Below are 21,530 nucleotides of genomic sequence, written 5' to 3'. Positions count from 1 at the left end.
AGGCTCTAGTTTCTACCTTAACAACACTATCAACAAGGCAGGTCCTATCTAGTGTTAACATCCCACCAGTGATAATGTCTTCTCCCCCATTTAGCTGTAGTCTACAGAGCATTGATGGTGATAATGTCTTCTCCCCCATTTAGCTGTAGTCAACAGAGCATTGATGGTGATAATGTCTTCTCCCCCATTTAGCTGTAGTCTACAGAGCATTGATGGTGATAATGTCTTCTCCCCCATTTAGCTGTAGTCAACAGAGCATTGATGGTGATAATGTCTTCTCCCCCATTTAGCTGTAGTCAACAGAGCATTGATGGTGATAATGTCTTCTCCCCCATTTAGCTGTAGTCAACAGAGCATTGATGGTGGTAATGTCTTCTCCCCCATTTAGCTGTAGTCTACAGAGCATTGATGGTGATAATGTCTTCTCCCCCATTTTTATTTTTTATTTTTTTATTTCACCTTTATTTAACCAGGTAGGCTAGTTGAGAACAAGTTCTCATTTGCAACTGCGACCTGGCCAAGATAAAAGCATAGCAGTGTGAACAGACAACACAGAGTTACACATGGAATAAACAATTAACAAGTCAGTAACACAGTAGAAAAAAAAATGGGCAGTCTATATACAATGTGTGCAAAAGGCATGAGGAGGTAGGCGAATAATACAGTTTTGCAGATTAACACTGGAGTGATAAATGATCAGGTCATGTACAGGTAGAGATATTGGTGTGCAAAAGAGCAGAAAAATAAATAAATAAAAACAGTATAAAAAAGTATGGGAATGAGGTAGGTGAAAATGGGTGGGCTATTTTCCTATAGACTATGTACAGCTGCAGCGATCGGTTAGCTGCTCGGATAGCTGATGTTTGAAGTTGGTGAGGGAGATAAAAGTCTCCAACTTCAGCGATTTTTGCAATTCGTTCCAGTCACAGGCAGCAGAGTACTGGAACGAAAGGCGGCCAAATGATGTGTTGGCTTTAGGGATGATCAGTGAGATACACCTGCTGGAGCGCGTGCTACGGATGGGTGTTGCCATCGTGACCAGTGAATTGAGGTAAGGCGGAGCTTTACCTAGCATGGACTTGTAGATGACCTGGAGCCAGTGGGTCTGGCGACGAATATGTAGTGAGGGCCAGCCGACTAGAGCATACAAGTCGCAGTGGTGGGTGGTATAAGGTGCTTTAGTGACAAAACGGATGGCACTGTGATAGACTGCATCCAGTTTGCTGAGTAGAGTGTTGGAAGCCATTTTGTAGATGACATCGCCGAAGTCGAGGATCGGTAGGATAGTCAGTTTAACTAGGGTAAGCTTGGCAGCGTGAGTGAAGGAGGCTTTGTTGCGGAATAGAAAGCCGACTCTTGATTTGATTTTCAATTGGAGATGTTTGATGTGGGTCTGGAAGGAGAGTTTGCAGTCTAGCCAGACACCTAGGTACTTATAGATGTCCACATATTCAAGGTCGGAACCATCCAGGGTGGTGATGCTAGTCGGGCATGCGGGTGCAGGCAGCGATCGGTTGAAAAGCATGCATTTGGTTTTACTCGCATTTAAGAGCAGTTGGAGGCCACGGAAGGAGTGCTGTATGGCATTGAAGCTCGTTTGGAGGTTAGATAGCACAGTGTCCAATGACGGGCCGAAAGTATATAGAATGGTGTCGTCTGCGTAGAGGTGGATCAGGGAATCGCCCGCAGCAAGAGCAACATCATTGATATACACAGAGAAAAGAGTCGGCCCGAGAATTGAACCCTGTGGCACCCCCATAGAGACTGCCAGAGGACCGGACAGCATGCCCTCCGATTTGACACACTGAACTCTGTCTGCAAAGTAATTGGTGAACCAGGCAAGGCAGTCATCCGAAAAACCGAGGCTGTAGAGTCTGCCGATAAGAATATGGTGATTGACAGAGTCGAAAGCCTTGGCGAGGTCGATGAAGACGGCTGCACAGTACTGTCTTTTATCGATGGCGGTTATGATATCGTTTAGTACCTTGAGTGTGGCTGAGGTGCACCCGTGACCGGCTCGGAAACCAGATTGCACAGCGGAGAAGGTACGGTGGGATTCGAGATGGTCAGTGACCTGTTTGTTGACTTGGCTTTCGAAGACCTTAGATAGGCAGGGCAGGATGGATATAGGTCTGTAACAGTTTGGGTCCAGGGTGTCTCCCCCTTTGAAGAGGGGGATGACTGCGGCAGCTTTCAATCCTTGGGGATCTCAGACGATATGAAAGAGAGGTTGAACAGGCTGGTAATAGGGGTTGCGACAATGGCGGCAGATAGTTTCAGAAATAGCGGGTCCAGATTGTCAAGCCCAGCTGATTTGTACGGGTCCAGGTTTTGCAGCTCTTTCAGAACATCTGCTATCTGGATTTGGGTAAAGGAGAACCTGGAGAGGCTTGGGTGAGGAGCTACGGGGGGGGGCGGAGCTGTTGGCCAAGGTTGGAGTAGCCAGGCGGAAGGCATGGCCAGCCATTGAGAAGTGTTTATTGAAGTTTTCGATAATCATGGATTTATCGGTGGAGACCGTGTTTCCTAGCCTCAGAGCAGTGGGCAGCTGGGAGGAGGTGCTCTTGTTCTCCATGGACTTCACAGTGTCCCAGAACTTTTTGGAGTTGGAGCTACAGGATGCAAACTTCTGCCTGAAGAAGCTGGCCTTAGCTTTCCTGACTGACTGCGTGTATTGGTTCCTGACTTCCCTGAACAGTTGCATATCACGGGGCTATTCGATGCTATTGCAGTCCACCACAGGATGTTTTTGTGCTGGTCGAGGGCAGTCAGGTCTGGAGTGAACCAAGGGCTGTATCTGTTCTTGGTTCTGCATTTTTGAACGGAGCATGCTTATCTAAAATGGTGAGGAAGTTACTTTTAAAGAATGACCATGCATCCTCAACTGACGGGATGAGGTCAATGTCCTTCCAGGATACCCGGGCCATGTCGATTAGAAAGGCCTGCTCACAGAAGTGTTTTAGGGAGCGTTTGACAGTGATGAGGGGTGGTCGTTTGACTGCGGCTCCGTGGCGGATACAGGCGATGAGGCAGTGATCGCTGAGATCCTGGTTGAAGACAGCAGAGGTATATTTGGAGGGCCAGTTGGTCAGGATGACGTCTATGAGGGTGCCCTTGTTTACAGAGTTAGGGTTGTACCTGGTGGGTTCCTTGATGATTTGAGTGAGATTGAGGGCATCTAGCTTAGATTGTAGGACTGCCGGGGTGTTAAGCATATCCCAGTTTAGGTCACCTAACAGAACGAACTCTGAAGCTAGATGGGGGGCGATCAATTCACAAATGGTGTCCAGGGCACAGCTGGGAGCTGAGGGGGGTCGGTAGCAGGCGGCAACAGTGATAGACTTGTTTCTGGAGAGAGTAATTTTCAAAATTAGTAGTTCAAACTGTTTGGGTATGGACCTGGAAAGTATGACATTACTTTGCAGGCTATCTCTGCAGTAGACTGCAACTCCTCCCCCTTTAGCAGTTCTATCTTGACGGAAGATGTTATAGTTGGGTATGGAAATCTCTGAATTTTTGGTGGCCTTCCTGAGCCAGGATTCAGACACGGCAAGGATTTAGCTGTAGTCAACAGAGCATTGATGGTGATAATGTCTTCTCCCCCATTTAGCTGTAGTCAACAGAGTATTGATGGTGATAATGTCTTCTCCCCCATTTAGCTGTAGTCAACAGAGCATTGATGGTGATAATGTCTTCTCCCCCATTTAGCTGTAGTCAACAGAGTATTGATGGTGATAATGTCTTCTCCCCCATTTAGCTGTAGTCAACAACCCTGGAGAGCGTTGAAGAAGATGAGGTGGTTGAATTCATAAATTGTGTGTAAATTCTCAGGATAATCTCCTCCTATTCCGTCAACATTGGGTTATTGTCACGGCCGTTGAATGAAGAGGACAGCGTGGTGAGCGTTCATATTATTTTATTTAGAAAAGACGCCGAACAAAACAATAAACACTAACAAACAAACTGTGAAGCTAAAGGCTCATAAACAAAGTCATCTTCCCACAAAGAAAGGAGGGAAAAGGGCTACCTAAGTATGGTTCCCAATCAGAGACAACGATAGACAGCTGTCCCTGATTGAGAATCATACCCAGCCAAAACATAGAAATACAAAGTCATAGAAAATCAAAACATAGAATGCCCACCCCCAAATCACACCCTGACCAAAGCAAATAGAGACATTAAAAGGCTCTCTAAGGTCAGGGCGTGACAGTTATCAAACCAAAATAATGTTTATTTGGTGTATGTACAGGATACAGCAGGGGGGCGTACAGGAAGATGACATTGAGTTGTCATCCCAACCATTCAACCTATAATGAGAGAGGATCTCCTGGACCTGTTGGTGGATGAAACAACATCAGCCATAAACTATGAGGAACATCCCAACCCTTCAGCTACATGATGAGGAACATCCCAACCATTCAGCTGCATGATGAGGAACATCCCAACCCTTCAGCTACATGATGAGGAACATCCCAACCATTCAGCTACATGATGAGGAACATCCCAACCCTTCAGCTACATGATGAGGAACATCCCAACCCTTCAGCTACATGATGAGGAACATCCCAACCATTCAGCTACATGATGAGGAACATCCCAACCATTCAGCTACATGATGAGGAACATCCCAACCCTTCAGCTACACTCATGATGAGGAACATCCCAACCCTTCAGCTACATGATGAGGAACATCCCAACCATTCAGCTACATGATGAGGAACATCCCAACCCTTCAGCTACACTACATGATGAGGAACATCCCAACCATTCAGCTACATGATGAGGAACATCCCAACCATTCAGCTATACTACATGATGAGGAACATCCCAACCATTCAGCTACATGATGAGGAACATCCCAACCCTTCAGCGACATGATGAGGAACATCCCAACCATTCAGCTATACTACATGATAAGGAACATCCCAACCCTTCAGCTACACTACATGATGAGGAACATCCCAACCCTTCAGCTACATGATGAGGAACATCCCAACCATTCAGCTATACTACATGATAAGGAACATCCCAACCCTTCAGCTACAAGATGAGGAACATCCCAACCATTCAGCTACACTACATGATGAGGAACATCCCAACCATTCAGCTATACTACATGATGAGGAACATCCCAACCATTCAGCTACATGATGAGGAACATCCCAACCATTCAGCTATACTACATGATGAGGAACATCCCAACCATTCAGCTACACTACATGATGAGGAACATCCCAACCATTCAGCTACATGATGAGGAACATCCCAACCATTCAGCTATACTACATGATAAGGAACATCCCAACCCTTCAGCTACACTACATGATGAGGAACATCCCAACCATTCAGCTACACTACATGATGAGGAACATCCCAACCCTTCAGCTACATGATGAGGAACATCCCAACCATTCAGCTACATGATGAGGAACATCCCAACCATTCAGCTACACTACATGATGAGGAACATCCCAACCATTCAGCTATACTACATGATGAGGAACATCCCAACCATTCAGCTACACTACATGATGAGGAACATCCCAACCATTCAGCTATACTACATGATGAGGAACATCCCAACCATTCAGCTATACTACATGATGAGGAACATCCCAACCATTCAGCTATACTACATGATGAGGAACATCCCAACCATTCAGCTACACTACATGATGAGGAACATCCCAACCATTCAGCTACATGATGAGGAACATCCCAACCCTTCAGCTACACTACATGATGAGGAACATCCCAACCATTCAGCTACATGATGAGGAACATCCCAACCCTTCAGCTACACTACATGATGAGGAACATCCCAACCATTCAGCTACATGATGAGGAACATCCCAACCCTTCAGCTACACTACATGATGAGGAACATCCCAACCCTTCAGCTATACTACATGATGAGGAACATCCCAACCCTTCAGCTACACTACATGATGAGGAACATCCCAACCATTCAGCTACATGATGAGGAACATCCCAACCCTTCAGCTACATGATGAGGAACATCCCAACCATTCAGCTACATGATGAGGAACATCCCAACCATTCAGCTATACTACATGATGAGGAACATCCCAACCCTTCAGCTACACTACATGATGAGGAACATCCCAACCATTCAGCTACATGATGAGGAACATCCCAACCATTCAGCTATACTACATGATGAGGAACATCCCAACCCTTCAGCTACACTACATGATGAGGAACATCCCAACCATTCAGCTATACTACATGATAAGGAACATCCCAACCCTTCAGCTACATGATGAGGAACATCCCAACCATTCAGCTACATGATGAGGAACATGCTAACTTTTCAGCTACACTACATGAGTCGCCATCAGCATTGTGTCATGTGATGTTGTACCTGCTACACCAGAAACCAACCAAATCAACTACTGATTCCAACCACAAGAGTGATCAATAGTCCAGTCCACCATGGTTCTGATACTCCCAACCCTGACAGTAGACCAGTCCTCCATGGTTACTGTTACATGACTGTACCTCCATGGTTCTGTACACTGACATGAGTCCTCCATGGTTCTGTGATGTTCTGTGTACCTGCTACACCAGAAACCAACCAAATCATGGTTCAATGTTACTCATTATCAGTAGTCCAGTCCACCATGGTTCTGTTACTCTGACAGTACACGTCCATGGTTCTGTTACTCTGACAGTAGTCCAGTCCACCATGGTTCTGTTACTCTGACAGTACACCCCATGGTTCTGTTACTCTGACAGTAGTCCAGTCCACCATGGTTCTGTTACTCTGACAGTAGACCAGTCCTCCATGGTTCTGTTACTCTGACAGTACCAGTCCTCCATGGTTCTGTTACTCTGACAGTAGACCAGTCCTCCATGGTTCTGTTACTCTGACAGTAGACCAGTCCTCCATGGTTCTGTTACTCCTGACAGTAGACCAGTCCTCCATGGTTCTGTTACTCTGACAGTAGTCCTCCATGGTTCTGTTACTCTGACAGTAGTCCTCCATGGTTCTGTTACTCTGACAGTAGACCAGTCCTCCATGGTTCTGTTACTCTGACAGTAGACCAGTCCTCCATGGTTCTGTTACTCTGACAGTAGACCAGTCCTCCATGGTTCTGTTACTCTGACAGTGGTCCTCCATGGTTCTGTTACTCTGACAGTAGACCAGTCCTCCATGGTTCTGTTACTCTGACAGTAGTCCTCCATGGTTCTGTTACTCTGACAGTAGTCCAGTCCTCCATGGTTCTGTTACTCTGACAGTAGACCAGTCCTCCATGGTTCTGTTACTCTGACAGTAGACCAGTCCTCCATGGTTCTGTTACTCTGACAGTAGACCAGTCCTCCATGGTTCTGTTACTCTGACAGTAGACCAGTCCTCCATGGTTCTGTTACTCTGACAGTAGACCAGTCCTCCATGGTTCTGTTACTCTGACAGTAGACCAGTCCTCCATGGTTCTGTTACTCTGACAGTAGTCCAGTCCTCCATGGTTCTGTTACTCTGACAGTAGTCCAGTCCTCCATGGTTCTGTTACTCTGACAGTAGTCCTCCATGGTTCTGTTACTCTGACAGTAGACCAGTCCTCCATGGTTCTGTTACTCTGACAGTAGACCAGTCCTCCATGGTTCTGTTACTCTGACAGTAGACCAGTCCTCCATGGTTATGTTACTCTGACAGTAGACCAGTCCTCCATGGTTCTGTTACTCTGACAGTAGACCAGTCTTCCATGGTTCTGTTACTCTGACAGTGGTCCTCCATGGTTCTGTTACTCTGACAGTAGACCAGTCCTCCATGGTTCTGTTACTCTGACAGTAGTCCTCCATGGTTCTGTTACTCTGACAGTAGACCAGTCCTCCATGGTTCTGTTACTCTGACAGTAGACCAGTCCTCCATGGTTCTGTTACTCTGACAGTAGTCCAGTCCTCCATGGTTCTGTTACTCTGACAGTAGACCAGTCCTCCATGGTTCTGTTACTCTGACAGTAGACCAGTCCTCCATGGTTCTGTTACTCTGACAGTAGACCAGTCCTCCATGGTTCTGTTACTCTGACAGTAGACCAGTCCTCCATGGTTCTGTTACTCTGACAGTAGACCAGTCCTCCATGGTTCTGTTACTCTGACAGTAGACCAGTCCTCCATGGTTCTGTTACTCTGACAGTAGTCCAGTCCTCCATGGTTCTGTTACTCTGACAGTAGTCCAGTCCTCCATGGTTCTGTTACTCTGACAGTAGTCCTCCATGGTTATGTTACTCTGACAGTAGACCAGTCCTCCATGGTTCTGTTACTCTGACAGTAGACCAGTCCTCCATGGTTCTGTTACTCTGACAGTAGACCAGTCCTCCATGGTTCTGTTACTCTGACAGTAGACCAGTCCTCCATGGTTCTGTTACTCTGACAGTAGTCCAGTCCTCCATGGTTCTGTTACTCTGACAGTAGTCCTCCATGGTTCTGTTACTCTGACAGTAGTCCAGTCCTCCATGGTTCTGTTACTCTGACAGTAGACCAGTCCTCCATGGTTCTGTTACTCTGACAGTAGACCAGTCCTCCATGGTTCTGTTACTCTGACAGTAGTCCAGTCCTCCATGGTTCTGTTACTCTGACAGTAGTCCTCCATGGTTCTGTTACTCTGACAGTAGACCAGTCCTCCATGGTTCTGTTACTCTGACAGTAGACCAGTCCTCCATGGTTCTGTTACTCTGACAGTAGTCCAGTCCTCCATGGTTCTGTTACTCTGACAGTAGTCCTCCATGGTTCTGTTACTCTGACAGTAGACCAGTCCTCCATGGTTCTGTTACTCTGACAGTAGACCAGTCCTCCATGGTTCTGTTACTCTGACAGTAGACCTTTCCAAACCAAGGTTTCGTAGTAGACTCTAGCTCAATGTCTTTGTAAATCACTGTGTCAAAGGACTTTCCAAACCAAGGTTTCGTAGTAGACTCTAGCTCAATGTCATTGTAAATCACTGTGTCAGAGGACTTTCCAAACCAATGTTTCGTAGTAGACTCTAGCTCAATGTCTTTGTAAATCACTGTGTCAAAGCACTTTCCAACCAAGGTTTCGTAGTAGACTCTAGCTCAATGTCTTTGTAAATCACTGTGTCAAAGGACTTTCCAAACCAAGGTTTCGTAGTAGACTCTAGCTCAATGTCATTGTAAATCACTGTGTCAGAGGACTTTCCAAACCAAGGTTTCGTAGTAGACTCTAGCTCAATGTCATTGTAAATCACTGTGTCAGAGGACTTTCCAAACCAATGTTTCGTAGTAGACTCTAGCTCAATGTCTTTGTAAATCACTGTGTCAAAGGACTTTCCAAACCATGGTTTCGTAGTAGACTCTAGCTGAATGTCTTTGTAAATTAATGTCTCAGGGTGCATCAAGATAAAGGAGAATACTTCAAAAGAGCGTAACGTAATATAATAATAATAATAATAATATAATAATATATGCCATTTAGCAGACGCTTTTATCCAAAGCGACTTACAGTCATGTGTGCATACATTCTACGTATGGGTGGTCCCGGGGATCGAACCCACTACCCTGGCGTTACAAGCGCCATGCTCTACCAACTGAGCTACAGAAGGACCAGTTCTGTATGAGCAGCAGTTTCCTACCAACCCTCTGCACCAATGTTCCTGAAGAAACTCTGGCTTGGTTGGTAGTGGGATAGGAGAGGCAAGTCTGAGTCTGTGGGGAATGTTGGCACTGTGTGGGAAAACATCAAACTAATTGTTACTTGGCAATGTCATATTCCAGGTCGCAGTTGTAAATGAGAATTTGTTCTCAACTAGCCTACCTGGTTAAAGGTGAAATAAAAAATAAAAACTATTCCTGTATATACCCCACCTTATCCTGTACATACGCCAAATAAACATCCATTTTGGTTTGATAACATATTATTGCTTATCAATTCAGCAATCAACTCACCATCAATTAATTGATAGATGGTAACATACTGGCCGTTGTCACCTGAGAGAGACAGGAGCTAGGTAATATACTGGCCGTGGTCACCTGAGAGAGACAGGAACTAGGTAATATACTGGCCGTGGTCACCTGAGAGAGACAGGAGCTAGGTAATATACTGGCCGTTTTCTCACCTTAGAGACAGGAGGTAGGTAATATACTGGCCGTGGTCACCTGAGAGAGACAGGAGCTAGGTAATATACTGGCCATGGTCTCACCTGAGAGAGAGGAGGTAGGTAATATACTGGCCATGGTCTCACCTGAGAGAGAGGAGGTAGGTAATATACTGGCCGTGGTCACCTGAGAGAGAGGAGGTAGGTAATATACTGGCCGTGGTCACCTGAGAGAGACAGGAGGTAGGTAATATACTGGCCATGGTCACCTGAGAGAGAGGAGGTAGGTAATATACTGGCCATGGTCTCACCTGAGAGAGACAGGAGCTAGGTAATATACTGGCCGTTTTCTCACCTTAGAGACAGGAGGTAGGTAATATACTGGCCGTGGTCACCTGAGAGAGAGGAGGTAGGTAATATACTGGCCGTGGTCACCTGAGAGACAGGAGGTAGGTAATATACTGGCCGTGGTCACCTGAGAGAGACAGGAGCTAGGTAATATACTGGCCATGGTCTCACCTGAGAGAGAGGAGGTAGGTAATATACTGGCCATGGTCTCACCTGAGAGAGACAGGAGCTAGGTAATATACTGGCCGTGGTCACCTGAGAGACAGGAGGTAGGTAATATACTGGCCATGGTCTCACCTGAGAGACAGGAGGTAGGTAATATACTGGCCGTGGTCTCACCTGAGAGACAGGAGGTAGGTAATATACTGGCCATGGTCTCACCTGAGAGAGAGGAGGTAGGTAATATACTGGCCATGGTCTCACCTGAGAGAGAGGAGGTAGGTAATATTCTGGCCATGGCCTCACCTGAGAGAGACAGGAGCTAGGTAATATACTGGCCATGGTCTCACCTGGGAGAGAGGAGGTAGGTAATATTCTGGCCATGGTCTCACCTGAGAGACAGGAGGTAGGTAATATACTGGCCATGGTCTCACCTGAGAGAGAGGAGGTAGGTAATATACTGGCCATGGTCTCACCTGAGAGAGAGGAGGTAGGTAATATTCTGGCCATGGTCTCACCTGAGAGAGAGGAGGTAGGTAATATACTGGCCATGGTCTCACCTGAGAGACAGGAGGTAGGTAATATACTGGCCATGGTCTCACCTGAGAGAGAGGAGGTAGGTAATATACTGGCCATGGTCTCACCTGAGAGAGAGGAGGTAGGTAATATACTGGCCATGGTCTCACCTGAGAGAGAGGAGGTAGGTAATATTCTGGCCATGGTCTCACCTGAGAGAGAGGAGGTAGGTAATATACTGGCCATGGTCTCACCTGAGAGAGAGGAGGTAGGTAATATACTGGCCATGGTCTCACCTGAGAGAGAGAGGAGGTAGGTAATATACTGGCCATGGTCTCACCTGAGAGAGAGATAGGTAGGTAATATACTGGCCATGGTCTCACCTGAGAGAGAGGAGGTAGGTAATATACTGGCCATGGTCTCATCTGAGAGAGAGAGGAGGTAGGTAATATACTGGCCATGGTCTCACCTGAGAGAGAGGAGGTAGGTAATATACTGGCCATGGTCTCTGGCCATGTGCCTTCTGTAGCTCAGTTGGTAGAGCATGGCGCTTGTAACGCCAGGGTAGTGGGTTTGATCCCGGGACCACCCATACGTAGAATGTATGCACACATGACTGTAAGTCGCTTTGGATAAAAGCGTCTGCTAAATGGCATATATTATTATTATTATTATTATTATTAATATACTGGCCATGGTCTCACCTGAGGAGAGGAGGTAGGTAATATACTGGCCATGGTCTCACCTGAGAGAGAGGAGGTAGGTAATATACTGGCCATGGTCTCACCTGAGAGAGAGGAGGTAGGTAATACACTGGCCATGGTCTCACCTGAGAGAGAGGGGGTAGGTAATATACTGGCCATGGTCTCACCTGAGAGAGACAGGAGCTAGGTAATATACTGGCCATGGTCTCACCTGAGAGAGAGGAGGTAGGTCATATACTGGCCATGGTCTCACCTGAGAGAGAGGAGGTAGGTAATATACTGGCCATGGTCTCACCTGAGAGAGAGAGGAGGTAGGTAATATACTGGCCATGGCCTCACCTGAGAGAGAGGAGCTAGGTAATATACTGGCCATGGCCTCACCTGAGAGAGAGGAGGTAGGTAATATACTGGCCATGGTCTCACCTGAGGGAGAGGAGGTAGGTAATATACTGGCCATGGTCTCACCTGAGAGACAGGAGGTAGGTAATATACTGGCCATGGTCTCACCTGAGAGACAGGAGGTAGGTAATATACTGGCCATGGTCTCACCTGAGAGACAGGAGGTAGGTAATATACTGGCCATGGTCTCACCTGAGAGAGAGGAGGTAGGTCATATACTGGCCATGGTCTCATCTGAGAGAGAGGAGGTAGGTAATATACTGGCCATGGTCTCACCTGAGAGAGAGGAGGTAGGTAATATACTGGCCATGGCCTCACCTGAGAGAGAGGAGCTAGGTAATATACTGGCCATGGCCTCACCTGAGAGAGAGGAGGTAGGTAATATACTGGCCATGGTCTCACCTGAGGGAGAGGAGGTAGGTAATATACTGGCCATGGTCTCACCTGAGAGACAGGAGGTAGGTAATATACTGGCCATGGTCTCACCTGAGAGACAGGAGGTAGGTAATATACTGGCCATGGTCTCACCTGAGGGAGAGGAGGTAGGTAATATACTGGCCATGGTCTCACCTGAGAGACAGGAGGTAGGTAATATACTGGCCATGGTCTCACCTGAGGGAGAGGAGGTAGGTAATATACTGGCCATGGTCTCACCTGAGAGACAGGAGGTAGGTAATATACTGGCCATGGTCTCACCTGAGGGACAGGAGGTAGGTCATATACTGGCCATGGTCTCACCTGAGAGAGAGGAGCTAGGTAATATACTGGCCATGGTCTCACCTGAGAGAGAGGAGGTAGGTAATATACTGGCCATGGTCTCACCTGAGAGAGAGGAGGTAGGTAATATACTGGCCATGGTCTCACCTGAGAGAGAGGAGGTAGGTAATATTCTGGCCATGGTCTCACCTGAGGGAGAGGAGGTAGGTCATATACTGGCCATGGTCTCACCTGAGAGAGAGGAGGTAGGTCATATACTGGCCATGGTCTCACCTGAGAGAGAGGAGGTAGGTAATATACTGGCCATGGTCTCACCTGAGAGAGAGGAGGTAGGTAATATACTGGCCATGGTCTCACCTGAGAGAGAGGAGGTAGGTAATATACTGGCCATGGTCTCACCTGAGAGAGAGGAGGTAGGTAATATACTGGCCATGGTCTCACCTGAGAGAGAGGAGGTAGGTAATACACTGGCCATGGTCTCACCTGAGAGAGAGGAGGTAGGTAATATTCTAACTCAATATAATTGTATATTCATGTTGACTACAGCTAAATGGGGGAGAAGACATTATCACCATCAATGCTCTGTAGACTACAGCTAAATGGGGGAGAAGACATTATCACCATCAATGCTCTGTAGACTACAGCTAAATGGGGGAGAAGACATTATCACCATCAATGCTCTGTAGACTACAGCTAAATGGGGGAGAAGACATTATCACCATCAATGCTCTGTAGACTACAGCTAAATGGGGGAGAAGACATTACCACCATCAATACTCTGTAGACTACAGCTAAATGGGGGAGAAGACATTATCACCATCAATGCTCTGTTGACTACAGCTAAATGGGGGAGAAGACATTATCACTGGTGGGCTGTTAACACTAGATAGGAATCAATACTGTATATAGACAGACAATGCTCACAACCACAACTTGTACAACCTCAGGTTCCCTCTAAATCAGACTGTCTCCACCAGTATCTCAGGTTCCCTCTAAATCAGACTGTTTCCACCAGTATCTCAGGTTCCCTCTAAATCAGACTGTCTCCACCAGTATCTCAGGTTCCCTCTAAATCAGACTGTCTCCACCAGTATCTCAGGTTCCCTCTCAATCAGACTGTCTCCACCAGTATCTCAGGTTCCCTCTAAATCAGACTGTCTCCACCAGTATCTCAGGTTCCCTCTCAATCAGACTGTCTCCACCAGTATCTCAGGTTCCCTCTAAATCAGACTGTCTCCACCAGCATCTCAGGTTCCCCTAAATCAGACTGTCTCCACCAGTATCTCAGGTTCCCTCTAAATCAGACTGTCTCCACCAGTATCTCAGGTTCCCTCTAAATCAGACTGTTTCCACCAGTATCTCAGGTTCCCTCTAAATCAGACTGTCTCCACCAGTATCTCAGGTTCCCTCTAAATCAGACTGTCTCCACCAGTATCTCAGGTTCCCTCTAAATCAGACTGTCTCCACCAGTATCTCAGGTTCCCTCTCAATCAGACTGTCTCCACCAGTATCTCAGGTTCCCTCTAAATCAGACTGTTTCCACCAGCATCTCAGGTTCCCTCTAAATCAGACTGTCTCCACCAGTATCTCAGGTTCCCTCTAAATCAGACTGTCTCCACCAGCATCTCAGGTTCCCTCTAAATCAGACTGTCTCCACCAGTATCTCAGGTTCCCTCTAAATCAGACTGTCTCCACCAGTATCTCAGGTTCCCTCTAAATCAGACTGTCTCCACCAGTATCTCAGGTTCCCTCTAAATCAGACTGTCTCCACCAGTATCTCAGGTTCCCTCTAAATCAGACTGTCTCCACCAGTATCTCAGGTTCCCTCTAATTCAGACTGTCTCCAACAGTATCTCAGGTTCCCTCTAGATCAGACTGTCTCCACCAGTATCTCAGGTTCCCTCTAAATCAGACTGTCTCCACCAGTATCTCAGGTTCCCTCTAATTCAGACTGTCTCCAACAGTATCTCAGGTTCCTCTAAATCAGACTGTCTCCACCAGTATCTCAGGTTCCCTCTAATTCAGACTGTCTCCACCAGTATCTCAGGTTCCCTATAAATCAGACTGTTTCCACCAGTATCTCAGGTTCCCTCTAAATCAGACTGTCTCCACCAGTATCTCAGGTTCCCTCTAATTCAGACTGTCTCCACCAGTATCTCAGGTTCCCTCTAAATCAGACTGTCTCCACCAGTATCTCAGGTTCCCTCTAAATCAGACTGTCTCCACCAGTATCTCAGGTTCCCTCTAATTCAGACTGTCTCCACCAGTATCTCAGGTTCCCTCTAAATCAGACTGTCTCCACCAGTATCTCCGGTTCCCTCTAAATCAGACTGTCTCCACCAGTATCTCAGGTTCCCTCTAAATCAGACTGTCTCCACCAGTATCTCAGCTTCCCTCTAGAGATCAGACTGTCTCCACCAGTATCTCAGGTTCCCTCTAAATCAGACTGTCTCCACCAGTATCTCAGGTTCCCTCTAGAGATCAGACTGTCTCCACCAGTATCTCAGGTTCCCTATAAATCAGACTGTTTCCACCAGTATCTCAGGTTCCCTCTAAATCAGACTGTCTCCACCAGTATCTCAGGTTCCCTCTAAATCAGACTGTCTCCACCAGTATCTCAGGTTCCCTCTAGAGATCAGACTGTCTCCACCAGTATCTCAGGTTCCCTCTAAATCAGACTGTCTCCACCAGTATCTCAGGTTCCCTCTAGAGATCAGACTGTCTCCACCAGTATCTCAGGTTCCCTATAAATCAGACTGTTTCCACCAGTATCTCAGGTTCCCTCTAAATCAGACTGTCTCCACCAGTATCTCAGGTTCCCTCTAAATCAGACTGTCTCCACCAGTATCTCAGGTTCCCTCTAGAGATCAGACTGTCTCCACCAGTAAACCAAACACCCTAACATGTTAACAATCTGCATATCTAGCTTTAACTTGCTAACGTTAGTTAGTTGAAATAAAGGCTTTGGGAATCTGGTGGAGTGTATCTACATGATTCTATTGTTAGACTCGTTTCTGTACAAAACAGTCCGAATTCAGAAGATGTTAGCTAGCTAGCTAAGTATCTGTGTTCGCTAGCTTGGACATTCAGGTTAGCAGCTCGCTAGTAAGCTAAAAACAGAACCCAACACTTACCAATCAGTGCATGAGAACGGTGGCCACTTTGGCGTCACTCTTCCGGCAGGGTAGCCTAGTGGTTAGAGCGTTGGACTAGTAACCGGAAGGTTGCAAGTTCAAATCTGCGAAGTGACAAGGTACAAATCTGTCGTTCTGCCCCTGAACAGGCAGTTAACCCACTGTTCCTAGGCCGTCATTGAAAATAATAATTTGTTCTTAACTAACTTGCCTAGTTAAATAAAGGTAAAATTAATTAATTAATAATGAATTCCAACGTTTCTCCAGTTCCTGATCTTCTGCTTCTGTTTGAACTGATTCAGATCCAAGAACCCAGAATGATGTTTCTTTTGTCCCTGCTAGAGTCTTGGGTCCTGGGTGGTCCTCGGTGGTCCTGGGTGGTCCTGGGTGGTCCTGGGTGGTCCTTGGTGGTCCTGGGTGGTCCTCGGTGGTCCTGGGCTGAAAATGCTGTCCACCACCTCGTTAGTTGGCACGATGCTTGCTTCTTTTGTCCCTGCACCTGGAATTGGAATCCCCACTATGTTTCTCTCCAGATTTAACGCAAATTCTCATTTCAGACAACTGTTAAATATGGTCATTCAGAACACCATTTCTACGTTAGTAAAATGTTCCTCAGTACCGTCAAATTAAATAAGAAAACAATTGAACTTTCTCGCAATTTCAAAATCCCATTTCATACGACTTTCAACCCAAGATTAAGTCCGGCATATGAAGAGGTTCTGAGGAACGTTTTAATAACTCGGAAAGTGCATTTCACTGCGCCTGGAATAACATTGGAAAAACATGTGTACGCAACCAATCAAATTTGATTTGAATTGTGTTCTGTGTTGACCATCTTTGACTGAAACCCTATGAGGTCACAGCTATCCCCTGGTGCAGAGGATTAATGATCTGGCTACAGAGGTCACAACTATCCCCTGGTGCAGAGGATTAATGATCTGGCTACAGAGGCCACAACTATCCCTTAATGCAGAGGATTAATGATCTGACTACAGAGGTCACAACTATCCCCTGGTGCAGAGGATTAATGATCTGGCTGCTGGTATGAAGATTACAGGTTCAGAGGATTAATGATCTGGCTGCTGGTATGAAGATTACAGGTTCAAAGGATTAATGATCTGGCTGCTGGTATGAAGATTACAGGTTCAGAGGATTAATGATCTGGCTGCTGGTATGAAGATTACAGGTTCAGAGGATTAATGATCTGGCTGCTGGTATGAAGATTACAGGTTCAGAGGATTAATGATCTGGCTGCTGGTATGAAGATTACAGGTTCAGAGGATTAATGATCTGGCTGCTGGTATGAAGATTACAGGTTCAGAGGATTAATGATCTGGCTGCTGGTATGATCTGGCTGCTGGTATGATCTGACTGCTGGTATCTCTTGTCATATCACCACAATTTTCCCACAACCTAATGAAACACTCTGAAAACCTTTAAAGAACAGATTAAATGTGTTCTGGGAACGTTCTTGTAACATCGGGTGAATGTTTTTTGCACCCTGGAATCAAGATTTTTTTTTTTTATATTTTAAGATTGTAAAACAATCCACACAACTGGACAGTTTTAGATTTTTTGAGAACATTTGCCGCAAAATGCTTTGGGAACTTTCACAGAACACTTTTTGGTTTGCTGGGTTGGTTCCAACCATTCCATGTGTTCCATGAAGATCTACTGGAAGGTAGAAATGTACTACCTTGTATTACCACAGCCTCCAATGACTATATCCACCACTCCCATGTACTGGAACAGCTCCAGCCATTAGGTTGCTCTACATGGGAAAACGGGTGCTCAGCTGAGTAATACAGCATTCTGACTTCTGTGGCGCTCTGCCCCCTCCTCTACTGAGGCGCTCTGCCCCCTCCTCTACTGTGGCGCTCTGCCCCCTCCTCTACTGAGGCACTCTTCCCCCTCCTCTACTGAGGCACTCTGCCCCCTCCTCCCCTGAGGCGCTCTGCCCCTCCTCTACTGAGGTGCTCTGCCCCCTCCTCTACTGAGGCGCTCTGCCCCTCCTCTACTGAGGCACTCTGCCCCCTCCTCTACTGAGGCACTCTGCCCCCTCCTCTACTGAGGCACTCTGCCCCCTCCTCTACTGAGGCGCTCTGCCCCCTCCTCTACTGAGGCGCTCTGCCCCCTCCTCTACTGAGGCGCTCTGCCCCCTCCTCTACTGAGGCGCTCTGCCCCCTCCTCTACTGAGGCGCTCTGCCCCCTCCTCTACTGAGGCGCTCTGCCCCCTCCTCTACTGAGGCACTCTGCCCCCTCCTCTACTGAGGCACTCTGCCCCCTCCTCTACTGAGGCACTCTGCCCCCTCCTCTACTGAGGTGCTCTGCCCTCCTCTACTGAGGCACTCTGCCCCCTCCTCTACTGAGGCACTCTGCCCCCTCCTCTACTGAGGCGCTCTGCCCCCTCCTCTACTGTGGCGCTCTGCCCCCTCCTCTACTGAGGTGCTCTGCCCCCTCCTCTACTGAGACACTCTACCCCTCCTCCCCTGTGGCGCTCTGCCCCCTCCTCTACTGAGGTGCTCTGCCCCCTCCTCTACTGAGGCGCTCTGCCCCCTCCTCTACTGAGGCACTCTGCCCCCTCCTCTACTGAGGCACTCTGCCCCCTCCTCTACTGAGGCACTCTGCCCCCTCCTCTACTGAGGCACTCTGCCCCCTCCTCCCCTGAGGCGCTCTGCACCCTCCTCTACTGAGCTGCTCTGCCCCCTCCTCTACTGAGGCACTCTGCCCCCTCCCCCTCCTCTACTGAGGCGCTCTGCCCCCTCCTCTACTGAGGCGCTCTGCCCCCTCCTCCCCTGAGGTGCTCTGCCCCCTCCTCTACTGAGACGCTCTGCCCCTCCTCTACTGAGGCACTCTGCCCCCTCCTCTACTGAGGCGCTCCGCCCCTCCTCTACTGAGGCACTCCGCCCCCTCCTCCCCTGAGGCGCTCTGCCCCCTCCTCTACTGAGGTGCTCTGCCCCCTCCTCTACTGAGGCACTCTGCCCCCTCCTCTACTGAGGCGCTCTGCCCCCTCCTCTACTGAGGCGCTCTGCCCCCTCCTCCCCTGAGGTGCTCTGCCCCCTCCTCTACTGAGGCACTCTGCCCCCTCCTCTACTGAGGCGCTCTGCCCCCTCCTCTACTGAGGCACTCTGCCTCCTCCTCTACTGAGGCATTCTGCCCCCTCCTCTACTGAGGCGCTCCGCCCCCCTCCTCTACTGAGGCACTCTACCTCCTCCTCTACTGAGGCATTCTGCCCCCTCCTCTACTGAGGTGCTCTGCCCCCTCCTCTACTGAGACACTCTGCCCTCCTCCTCCTCTACTGAGGCATTCTGCCCCCTCCTCTACTGAGGCGCTCCGCCCCTCCTCTACTGAGGCGCTCCGCCCCTCCTCTACTGAGGTGCTCCGCCCCTCCTCTACTGAGGCGCTCTGCCCCCTCCTCCCAAGAGGCACTCTAACCCCTCCTCTACTGAGGCACTCTGCCCCCTCCTCTACTGAGGCACTCTGCCCCCTCCTCTACTGAGGTGCTCTGCCCCCTCCTCTACTGAGGCACTCTGTCCCCTCCACCCCTGCGGCACTCTGCCTCCTCCTCTACTGAGGCACTCTGCCCCCTCCTCTACTGAGGTGCTCTGCCCCCTCCTCTACTGAGGCACTCTGTCCCCTCCACCCCTGCGGCACTCTGCCTCCTCCTCCCCTGCGGCACTCTGCCCCCTCCTCTACTGAGGCCCTCTGCCCCCTCCTCCCCTGAGGCTCTCTGCCCCCTCCTCCCCTGAGACGCTCTGCCCCCTCCTCTACTGAGGCACTCTGCCCCCTCCTCTACTGAGGCACTCTGCCCCCTCCTCCCCATGAGACGCTCTGCCCCCTCCTCTACTGAGGCACTCTGCCCCCTCCTCTACTGAGGCACTCTGCCCCCTCCTCTACTGAGGCACTCTGCCCCTCATCTACTGAGGTGCTCTGCCCCCTCCTCCCCTGCGGCACTCTGTCAAGTGGAAATGGGAAGGGCAGAATTCTGATCGTTACACAGGAGTTGCTGCTGAATGTTTCGATACCTGAGGGCAGGTGACTCCCATACTGTGTACATACACATGTACACGAGCACATGCATATATAAAGGCAGAGTCTAAATGCATATATAAAGGCAGAGTCTAAATGCATACATAAAGGCAGAGTCTAAATGCATATATAAAGGCAGAGTCTAAATGCATATATAAAGGCAGAGTCTAAATGCATATATAAAGGCAGAGTCTAAATGCATACATAAAGGCAGAGTCTAAATGCATATATAAAGGCAGAGTCTAAATGCATACATAAAGGCAGAGTCTAAATGCATATATAAAGGCAGTCTAAATGCATACATAAAGGCAGAGTCTAAATGCATACATAAAGGCAGAGTCTAAATGCATACATAAAGGCAGTCTAAATGCATATATAAAGGCAGTCTAAATGCATACATAAAGGCAGAGTCTAAATGCATACATAAAGGCAGTCTAAATGCATACATAAAGGCAGAGTCTAAATGCATACATAAAGGCAGAGTCTAAATGCATATATAAAGGCAGTCTAAATGCATACATAAAGGCAGAGTCTAAATGCATACATAAAGGCAGTCTAAATGCATACATAAAGGCAGAGTCTAAATGCATACATAAAGGCAGTCTAAATGCATACATAAAGGCAGTCTAAATGCATACATAAAGGCAGAGTCTAAATGCATACATAAAGGCAGAGTCTAAATGCATACATAAAGGCAGAGTCTAAATGCATACATAAAGGCAGTCTAAATGCATACATAAAGGCAGTCTAAATGCATACATAAAGGCAGTCTAAATGCATACATAAAGGCAGTCTAAATGCATACATAAAGGCAGTCTAAATGCATACATAAAGGCAGAGTCTAAATGCATACATAAAGGCAGAGTCTAAATGCATACATAAAGGCAGAGTCTAAATGCATACATAAAGGCAGTCTAAATGCATACATAAAGGCAGAGTCTAAATGCATACATAAAGGCAGAGTCTAAATGCATATATAAAGGCAGTCTAAATGCATACATAAAGGCAGAGTCTAAATGCATACATAAAGGCAGTCTAAATGCATACATAAAGGCAGTCTAAATGCATACATAAAGGCAGTCTAAATGCATATATAAAGGCAGAGTCTAAATGCATACATAAAGGCAGTCTAAATGCATACATAAAGGCAGAGTCTAAATGCATACATAAAGGCAGTCTAAATGCATACATAAAGGCAGAGTCTAAATGCATACATAAAGGCAGTCTAAATGCATACATAAAGGCAGAGTCTAAATGCATACATAAAGGCAGAGTCTAAATGCATACATAAAGGCAGTCTAAATGCATACATAAAGGCAGAGTCTAAATGCATACATAAAGGCAGAGTCTAAATGCATACATAAAGGCAGAGTCTAAATGCATACATAAAGGCAGAGTCTAAATGCAGGCAGAGTCTAAATGCATACATAAAGGCAGTCTAAATGCATACAT

At 47.5% G+C, this 21,530-nt stretch overlaps 1 protein-coding gene across 2 annotated transcripts in view; it reads right to left on the bottom strand.

The window, feature by feature from the left end:
* Positions 1-21,530, bottom strand: part of LOC124019806 (neurotrophin-3-like) — a 121,213-nt gene that overhangs the window by 45,861 nt on the left and 53,822 nt on the right. The window contains exon 1 of one of the 2 annotated variants that reach the window (XM_046335240.1): positions 16,050-16,543. The exons of the other annotated variant lie outside the window; for it this stretch is intronic. The gene's annotated coding sequence lies outside the window, so the exon portion shown is untranslated. Of the gene's footprint in view, positions 1-16,049; positions 16,544-21,530 lie in introns of those variants that run through there. 2 annotated transcript variants of the gene reach the window in all.

Source organism: Oncorhynchus gorbuscha, unplaced genomic scaffold (genome assembly GCF_021184085.1).
Source record: "Oncorhynchus gorbuscha isolate QuinsamMale2020 ecotype Even-year unplaced genomic scaffold, OgorEven_v1.0 Un_scaffold_687, whole genome shotgun sequence".
In the NCBI taxonomy this organism is placed as follows: domain Eukaryota; kingdom Metazoa; phylum Chordata; class Actinopteri; order Salmoniformes; family Salmonidae; genus Oncorhynchus; species Oncorhynchus gorbuscha.
The sequence above is the reverse complement of the archived record's forward strand: the minus strand, read 5'-3'. Positions and strand labels throughout refer to the sequence as shown.